This window comes from Mixophyes fleayi, chromosome 9 (assembly GCF_038048845.1).
Source record: "Mixophyes fleayi isolate aMixFle1 chromosome 9, aMixFle1.hap1, whole genome shotgun sequence".
NCBI classification, from domain to species: domain Eukaryota; kingdom Metazoa; phylum Chordata; class Amphibia; order Anura; family Limnodynastidae; genus Mixophyes; species Mixophyes fleayi.
This window is the reverse complement of record NC_134410.1, coordinates 125,825,666-125,836,049: the sequence shown is the minus strand read 5'-3', so window position 1 is coordinate 125,836,049 and position 10,384 is coordinate 125,825,666.

Here is a 10,384-nt window from a genome sequence, read left to right as displayed (position 1 = left end):
AGGAAGGGGGGGGGGGGGGGGCTAACAGAAAGTGAAATTGTAGCAAATAAGCCTCAGCCATACTGATGGACATAAAAAGAAGCCGGAAACAGTAGCGAAGCGCATTGGATGAGTCCAAGTACACATGATTACCTGTCCCTCTTACATCAGTTGCTAGCACACTTTTTTTCAAATATATAATTAATTTACTATTAACTTTGTTTTACGCTTCATGGAACTCAATTCTTTGAGAGTAATCACTGAGACATGACTGAGAATGCAGCCTATCCATACACTAGGAACCAGTGACATCACTGAGAATGCAGCCTATCCATACACTAGGAACCAGTGACATCACTGAGAATGCAGCCTATCCCTTCACTAGGAGCCAGTGACATCACTGAGACTGCAGCCTATCCCTTCACTAGGAGCCAGTGACATCACTGAGACTGCAGCCTATCCCTTCACTAGGAGCCAGTGACATCACTGAGACTGCAGCCTATCCCTTCACTAGGAGCCAGTGACATCACTGAGACTGCAGCCTATCCCTTCACTAGGAGCCAGTGACATCACTGAGACTGCAGCCTATCCCTTCACTAGGAGCCAGTGACATCACTGAGACTGCAGCCTATCCCTTTACTAGGAGCCAGTGACATCACTGAGACTGCAGCCTATCCATACACTAGGAGCCAGTGACATCACTGAGACTGCAGCCTATCCATACACTAGGAGCCAGTGACATCACTGAGACTGCAGCCTATCCCTTCACTAGGAGCCAGTGACATCACTGAGACTGCAGCCTATCCCTTCACTAGGAGCCAGTGACATCACTGAGACTGCAGCCTATCCCTTCACTAGGAGCCAGTGACATCACTGAGACTGCAGCCTATCCCTTCACTAGGAGCCAGTGACATCACTGAGACTGCAGCCTATCCCTTCACTAGGAGCCAGTGACATCACTGAGACTGCAGCCTATCCCTTCACTAGGAGCCAGTGACATCACTGAGACTGCAGCCTATCCCTTCACTAGGAGCCAGTGACATCACTGAGACTGCAGCCTATCCCTTTACTAGGAGCCAGTGACATCACTGAGACTGCAGCCTATCCATACACTAGGAGCCAGTGACATCACTGAGACTGCAGCCTATCCATACACTAGGAGCCAGTGACATCACTGAGACTGCAGCCTATCCCTTCACTAGGAGCCAGTGACATCACTGAGACTGCAGCCTATCCCTTCACTAGGAGCCAGTGACATCACTGAGACTGCAGCCTATCCCTTCACTAGGAGCCAGTGACATCACTGAGACTGCAGCCTATCCCTTCACTAGGAGCCAGTGACATCACTGAGACTGCAGCCTATCCCTTCACTAGGAGCCAGTGACATCACTGAGACTGCAGCCTATCCCTTCACTAGGAGCCAGTGACATCACTGAGACTGCAGCCTATCCCTTCACTAGGAACCAGTGACATCACTGAGGCACAAAGTGCACTGTTTGAGGCGGCGGGGGCATAAATTAACACTCAGACATCTCTGCCCCCTCTAAGACGGCTGTGAGGACATTGGTGCAGATAAGCCGTACAGTATAACATGTCAATCCTATGAGATCTAAATAATGTCTGAAAGTCCTTGATGTTCCCTGTGAAGAGCACAGGCTCAGACGCTGCAGGTTGCAGGGATGGGTAGTCCTTCTGTAAGTAATGTCTGTGCTTCTACTAATTATTCTGACATCACTGGAAGATGGAATAATCTCCCCAGATTTATGTGACATATCACAGACGGCCGCGTCCCCATCTCCCCGGCAGCGCGTTAACCCTGACTGGCCCAGATCACACAGGAAGATGTAGATCATGTTTAATGACAAACCGCAGTGTAGTGTCGGACCAGGTTATTAAGGGTCCGCTGACAAATCACAATTAAGGGTTATACATAATCTTCTTTTAGGTTTGAGTGAAAAATATAATCAATCTCACCATCATTATTTGTATATTCGGCATCAATTTGGGACCCCTGAACGGTCAGAACCAGTTTATATCAGTGCTGCCCCGGTTCTTGACTTTAGGAAAGTCAATATTGTAGGATCAACTGTCTTAGTAGTACCCTATAGATCTGTATATACAACGTAGCACAATAAGGCAGGGACTGATGTGAGTGAGTTCTCTGTACAGCGCTGCGGAATTAGTGGCGCTATATAAATAAATGATGATGATGATGATGAGGATGATCTAACAATCCTGATAATCGAGACCTGAACGGGGCGAGACTTAGCCCTTTACGGACAAGCATTGTCCGATGTGGGCGTGGTTCGAGCGGATCAGGGTGAAGCTTGGGCAGATCATGGGGTGGCCAATTTCTGTCCCAATTTTCTGCAGCTACAAGTTAGGCAATATATAAGCACACGGTAAGGGGTCACAAAATATTGTTCCTGGTGATTGGAGGTGCAAGACACAAACACTACATCCACGTGCAAAGACACAAGAATGTGTCCTGGAGGACAAGATATATCAATGAGCTTAAAAAGGTGGAGAGTACACATGAAGGGTGGTATTCCCAGTGTAGCGGGCAGCTGCAGAACCTCTTTTCCCCCCAACAAATAAAACACCAAATTGTTTCATCTACTCGATGGTTGTGGACATCAGACAGTAGATTTACTAAAAACTTCTAAAGAGGAAAAGTGGAGGGGCTTCCCAAAGCAACCAATCAGATTCTAGCTATTATTTATCTAGTACATTGTAGAAAGTGATAGCTTGAACATGATTGGTTGCTATGGGCAACAGCTCTACATTTCCTTCTTGGAAGTTTTAGTATATCTACCCCCAAGGTATCGACCTATCCTTCTGATGGGACCACCCTTTCTCCATCCCGGTACACTTTAAAGGGGAAATGTATTTATGAGCTTAAATGCCAACATAATAATAACGGAAAAATGTACAAATATGACAAATATAATAAAGAGCCCCATCGATTCCTTCACCCTGTGATTCCTTTACAACAACATACCAATCATGCTTAAGTGATATATATATATAAATAATATAAAATAATTTATATATAATAAAATGGTCAATTTTACATGTAAACGGACCCACAGAACTGTCTACAGGTATACGTTTATGTATATTGTACAGTTTGTCTAACTAAAGGTCACATATAATCATTTTCCGACATATGGGATTTCTCCTGAACGATCCACTCGCCGCCTGTCTGGTATACAGGGGGTTAACGCACGCATACCAGATATTACAGATCGTTCTTACACAAAATAACATTTCCTCTGTGACCTTAATGCAGTTATGAATATTCTCCGCTGTCACTGGAAATCGAGTTAGTATCGTATCTTCTGAACATTTAGACTTCAATAAAATGTCACCACGAATGCAAATCGCTTTTTAATTTAATTTACTAGCCAAGTGCACAAACAGCGCAGCCCTCAGCTGTCTAGCTTGAGTTTCCTTCATGTATAGCCTATACCATTATACGCCTCTCTCCAATACAGATCAATAGCTTAATCACTTACAGGGGATTCCCCATAACAGATCAATGTTGTTTAGAATTAAATCAAATACAGATAAACAAGGCGGGGTGAGCGGACTGCTGGTTCCTATACAAATACACTATTCATTAATAACAGACAAACCTTCCCCGTAATGTGCATCAATCTCATTACTGTGCATTACGCATTGATCACTGATAGATGATGTAACCGCCTCAATCTATACGCTGATCACCAATACCTGCCCTGCCCCCTGTATTATACACTAATACCTGCCCTGCCCCCTGTATTATACACAGATCACTGCTCAGCTCCTGTATTATACACTAATACCTGCCCTGCCCCTGTATTATACACTAATACCTGCCCTGCCCCAGTATTATACACTAATCACTGCTCTGCCTCTGTATTACACACTAATACCTGCTCTGTCCCTGTATTATACACTAATACCTACTCTGCCCTCGTATCATACAATAATCCCTGCTCTATCCCCGTATTATACACTAATACCTGCCCTGCCCCCTGTATTATACACATATCACTGCTCTGCTCCTGTATTATACACTAATACCTGCTCTGCCCTCGTATTATACACGAATACCGTTCCCTGCCCCCTGTATTATACACCAATACCTGCTCTGCCCCTGTATTATACACTAATACCTGCTCTGCCCTCGTATTATACACTAATACCTGCCCTGCCCCCCGTATTATACACTAATACCTGCCCTGCCCCCTGTATTATACACATATCACTGCTCTGCTCCTGTATTATACACTAATACCTGCCCTGCCCCCTGTATTATACACTAATCACTGCTCTGCCCCTGTATTATACACTAATACCTGCTCTGCCCTCGTATTATACACTAATACCTGCTCTGTCCCTGTATTATACACATATCACTGCTCTGCTCCTGTATTATACACCAACACCTGCTCTGCCCCCGTATTATACACTAATCACTGCTTTGCTCCCTGTATTATACACCAACACCTGCTCTGCCCCCGTATTATACACTAATCACTGCTTTGCTCCCTGTATTATACACCAACACCTGCTCTGCCCCCGTATTATACACTAATCACTGCTTTGCTCCCTGTATTATACACTAATCACTAAATGCCAGTTTTTGTTTTCCATGCTGATGAAACCAAGATCATCGCACAAATCCTGCACCGAGGGAGGGGGGCAGCTGCAACAGATATACCTTCTATGAGGAGTATCTGCGCCTGATTCCACCTCTACATACGTAGGTGCCTAGGGGAGTGCTTAAAGACTATAGGAGATGAGCAGGACTAAACATCCCCTATATAGAGCTGCAAATCTCACAGAAAAAGCTGCTTGTTTAACAGAGAAAGCTGCCATCCATAGAGATAAGGCTGTCAGTTTTGTCACCAAAGTTGCCAATCTATTAGGAAGAGCTGTAAGACAGCTAGAGCTAGCTGGCAGACCATCAGAGCGAATTGCCGATCCCAAGCTCTATTTTTTATTTTATTAAATAATTTGAAAACTTTGGTTTCACTACATTATATAGCAATTTTATCTCTCCACCCAAAAAGAAAGGGGATGACCTAATTGAATGGTCCTGAAATATTATGAGATAATCTTTATGAATCTTTACATTTTCTATACTCTTGCACACGGCTGTGTTTTTGGAGGTACCTTATTACACTAGTAGGTGCCCTCTTTTCGTATTATATATTTTAAGGTAGTAAAACAGTTTATTGTTACATTATCTTCTCATATACGCCCACTTCTGGTCTAGAATGTACACTTGCCATTAGTGTTGGCGAGCTCACTTCATCCATTGCCCGTTAGTACATTAAAGAGTGACGTCTTTACAGCCACGGTAGCGTAATTTAAGTAAAGAGTAGTTAAGTTCCGTGACAGTGACATACCGCCTCATTCTTCTTATTCAGAGCCGAGTATATCATCTGCTTAAGAATCATTTGAAGTGTGTTAACAACGCTACCATTCTTCATTCCTTTATGGTACTGAAACTGCTTATGTCAACGGTGTACATGATATTATCTTTTTTGTCTTTAAGTGTAACTACTGTTCAGATTATCTTTATTGTCCCAGTTTATTGTATCCTGTCATTATCTATGTATCACCCTACGGTTACATTACTATCACACTGGCGATTATATTTGTGTACACCGCTCCCTACGTATCATGTCTAAAGCTGGGTACACTCTACAGAAATTTTCCCTCGATGATGAGATATCGTTAACAAATTTTACCAATGACTGAAAAATAAAAAAGTCCCGATCAACATGCCGATTCCTGTGTACACACTATACATATTTTACACGATTTACCGTCAGATCTGTGCTCTTCATCTGTCATAACCATCGGCTGAAAAGATGGCGACTCTGCACACTGTATGGAGCTCTATGGACACTGCCGGTACTGAGTGCGTACACACTGCAGAATGGAACGACATTGTTCCATCGTTGAACAAGATTTTTAGCCCGGTTTAAAAATCAAATATCAGATATCGGGCCAAACGATCGTTTATCATGTGATGGAACGATAATCGGCTAAAAATACTGTAGTGTGTACCCAGCCTAAAGCCGATAGGTTACAAGGTCTTATAATGACTGTGCCAAGTGGTTTGTCCCCTTTGCTTGGAGTGTGAGTGTGTTTCCACAACTTAATGTTAGGGAGTCAGACGAGGGAGTGAGTTGGGCCCTGGTGGAACCTGCTAAACTGAAGAGTACAAACGATTGTACCTACGACGGAAGGTCCGATCAGTCTGACGATTCATCCATACACACTGACACGAGTTACCTTCAGATCTGTGCTCTTCATCTGGTCCTTCATCTGGTCCTCTAGTCTTCAGAGAATGACAGCGCAATATTCATTCATTATTGTCACAATTATTAAAATGCCTTGTTATAACTATCCACATGTCCTAACGAATCTCGTTAGCTTCTGTGACTCTGAAACGAAACATTCTGTCTCAGAACGAACAAATGAATTATTCCTTCTACAGCACTCTCTACATTTATTCACCGGGACATTCATCGCTGGCATCGGCTGAAAAGAGCCCGACTCTGTAAACTCTATGGAGATCGTGAGCATGATGAGTGCATACACACTACATGATCAGTCGGTGATTGGTCGGAAAATATTAACCAGTACGACCAACCAGATGAAACGATGATCAGCACTTTGGGACGACTTTCGACCATTGTGTCCCTATACACACTAACCCGACTTCAGAACAAACGGTCGTCTGTCGGCTGAATTGCCCGATTATTGGACGAAAACACTCCAGTGTGTACCCAGTATAATTCTCTTTCCCTTACATTTTCTTCCTGCTGTGCGCTAGATGATAACAGGGAAATACCCTTAATCTAATCTGGTACATACTTTCCAAAATAACCCATTTCCCCCAGGGCAAAGCTATCTGCTTTTATTTCTCTCGTTTGTTTTCCAATAGTTGTGCAGAACTAACAGATCAATGACATATCCTTGGTGTCCTCATCCACTCCTTTGGCCTCCAGTACCACCTCTATGCTGATGATACCCAAATCTATCTTTCATCCCCTGACCTCTCCACTTCCCTTCTGTCTCGTGTCTCCTCCTGTCTCTCGGCCATCTCATCTTGGATGTCCCAACGCTTCCTTAAACTCAATATTTCCAAGACCGAGCTTATAGTCTTCCCCCCCGCCAGGACTCTCCCACCTCCCCCCCTTTCTATTTCTGTTAATAACACTACCCTCGTTTCTGTCCCCCAAGTCCGATGCCTTGGGGTCATCCTTGATTCCTCCCTCTCATTTAAGCCTCACATTCTCTCCCTCTCAAAATCCTGTTACTTCCACCTTCGGAATATATCTAAGATACGTCCCTTTCTCACCATGGAAGCCATGAAAACCCTTGTTCACTCGCTTATTATCTCTCGCCTTGACTACTGTAACCTCCTTCTCTCTGGCCAACCTGATTCTCGCCTTGACCCTCTTAAGTCTACCCTCAATGCTGCTGCCCGTCCATTTTTCTCTCCCGCTGCTCTGTATCTGCAGTCTCCCTCCAACAGTCACTACATTGGCTCCCCATACCCTACAGAATTAAATTTATACTCCTCACCCTCACCTTTAAAGCTCTTAGTCAATCTTCCCCTCACTACATCTCCAATCTCATCCCTACCTACACTCCTACCCGCCCCCTCCTCTCTGCCTGTGACCGCCGCCTCACTACTTCACTGATCACCTCCTCTCACTTTCGTCTTCAGGACTTTGCCCGGGCTGCTCCCCTGCTGTGGAACGATCTTCCACATTCCTTCAGGTTAGCATCTACTCTCAAAGGCTTCAAGCGTGCCCTGAAGACTCATTTCTTTATTCAAGTCTATCAGTCCTCCTCCTAACTTTCTTGTCCTGGCTCTCTCCCCTAGTTAGTACCACCCTTTATGTGTCTCCCCCTTTCCTTTAGGATGTAAGCTCTCATGAGCAGGGCCCTCTTTCATTGTGTGCTCCTTCTACTGTTCCTTCACCCTCTGTACCTCTTGGCCTGCTTCCCTAGCCCTGTTTTATTAATCTTTGGCCTTCTTCTTGCTGATTTCTACTATCCCTTTCACTATCTGTCAGATATAATCTGATTTGCTTTACCCTGTCACCTGTGTTTGTATATATTTGTGTATCATGTTGTGTCTTGGTTCTGTTTTCTGTATATGTAATGTACGGCACTGCAGACCCTTTGTGGCGCCTTATAAGTCAAAGATAATAATAATAAAAAATCCTCATTGTTCTATGGGTTTTCTTTTTGTGAACATGAAGTCTTAACAACGTCCGTGAGACTTCCAAGTTTTAGGGTGTTCTCCCGATGAGCAGGGAACAATCGTGGATCCCACCCACCTCCCTAGTGAAATGGGCGAAGGCGGGGCTTGATGATACGAATCTCGGCGAAACGCGTCATTGTGGCTCGGCACCCTGGTGGGCGATATTCCGTGAGGGGAGCTACAAAATATCGGCCAATAAGATATGGATAGAGAGGCAATTTAGGGGAAGGCAACGAATAATATGTTACTATTGGCAAAACCTACCTCTCCCCTCTCAAAAAAGGCGCCTCATAAAAGAGACTACATACGATGCACAGGGCAGACAGCCATTTTGAAAGCTGAACAAAAATTCATAAGGAGTACAGCCTATCCATTCAGGAGGAGACATCACCTGGGAGCAATTCCTCAATTCAATGAAGAACCATTTTGATAAATATTGGTGCATTCACAAAATGGCTGCCCCCACTCTGCCTCAGTGACGTCACTGGCTTTATTGGCTAGATCCGTGGGATCACCAGCTTCTTCTCCTCCTGCTGCGACTAACCCCGAAAGATACAGAATATGTGGATGGCGCCATTTCATGCAGTTTAACGGTTAAACATGAGAACATCACCCGTAAAGACGGGATTTTTTTTTTTTTTTGCCACAGGATCTCTGAGAAGCAGAACACAGATACTTGTTGTCACAGGTAAACACGTCTGGAAAAATCTGAATAGAAGCAAGAAGGGCCCTGGGGCCAGATGGCATTCATGCAAGAATTATGAGGTAACTCAGAAAAAGAAAAAAAAAAAGCTTCTTTATTTCAAAGTGCGCCAGTCAGTGACACACAGGGGAGGCAGCCATTTTGTGAGGTGAACCAATTGGAAAGAGTGACATCACCGAGGCTCTCACAGACATGGAAATACCAATACTTTGTCTAGCAAGCAGAATCCTACAATGGGTTTTAAAATAAGTAATAATGTAGTGTAATATCCAAACCAATCTTTATATTTATAAGCTTTGAAAGCAGTAATCCCATCATCATCATCATCATCATCATTTATTTATATAGCGCCACTAATTCCGCAGCGCTGTACAGAGAACTCATTCACATCAGTCCCTGCCCCAATGGAGCTTACAATCTAAATCCCCTAATGTAGACACACACTCACACACAGACAGAGAGCGAGACAAACAGACAGAGAGGGAGACAAACAGACAGAGCAGGGAGACAGACAGACAGAGCAGGGAGACTAGGGTAAATTTTGATAGTAGCCAATTAACCTACCAATATGTTTTTGGAGTGTGGGAGGAAACCGGAGCACCCGGAGGAAACCCACGCAAACACAGAGAGAACATACAAACTCCACACAGATAAGGCCATGGTCTGGAATCGAACTCATGACCCCAGAGCTGTGAGGCAGAAGTGCTAACCACTAGGCCACCGTGCTGCCCTATATACCCATATATATTGGTTTTTCTTTTGTTCTTTAAATAGCTACTAAAGTCTGTTTGATGTCTCATTAGATCTGTCTGTTTGGTGTCACGTGACTTACTACCAATTACGCTGACTTCCAAAAATGGCGTCCTCTCGTAAATTATGTTACGAGCCAAGAATGCTACATGTACAAGGTTAGAAATTCCGGTTATAAGCATTGTCAGATATGGTTTCGTTGGTACAACTCCAAATAAAGAATACATTCTGGAGACTGGATAGTTTATATGCCTCCTGACTAGTATATCCACAGGCTTCGTGAAATTTCATCCCTGCTGGATATTCCACAGTCAACTGTAATTGATATTATTAGAAAGTGGAAGCGTTTAGGAACAACAGCAACTCAGCCACGAAGCGTAAGACCAGGTAAAATCACAGAGCAGGGTCAACAACTACTAAGGCGCATGGTGTGTAAAAGTTCCCAACGCTCTGCTGATTCCATAACTGAAGAGTTACGAACTTCCACTGGCATCAATGTAAGCACAAAAACTGTGCGGCGGGAGCTTAATGAAATGGGTTTCCATGGCCGAGCAGCTGCATGCAGCCTCACATCACCAAGAGCAATGCCAAGCGTCGGATGGAGTGGTGTAAAGCACACCAACACTGGACTGTGGAGCAGTGGAAACGTGTTCTGTGGAGTGATGGATCAC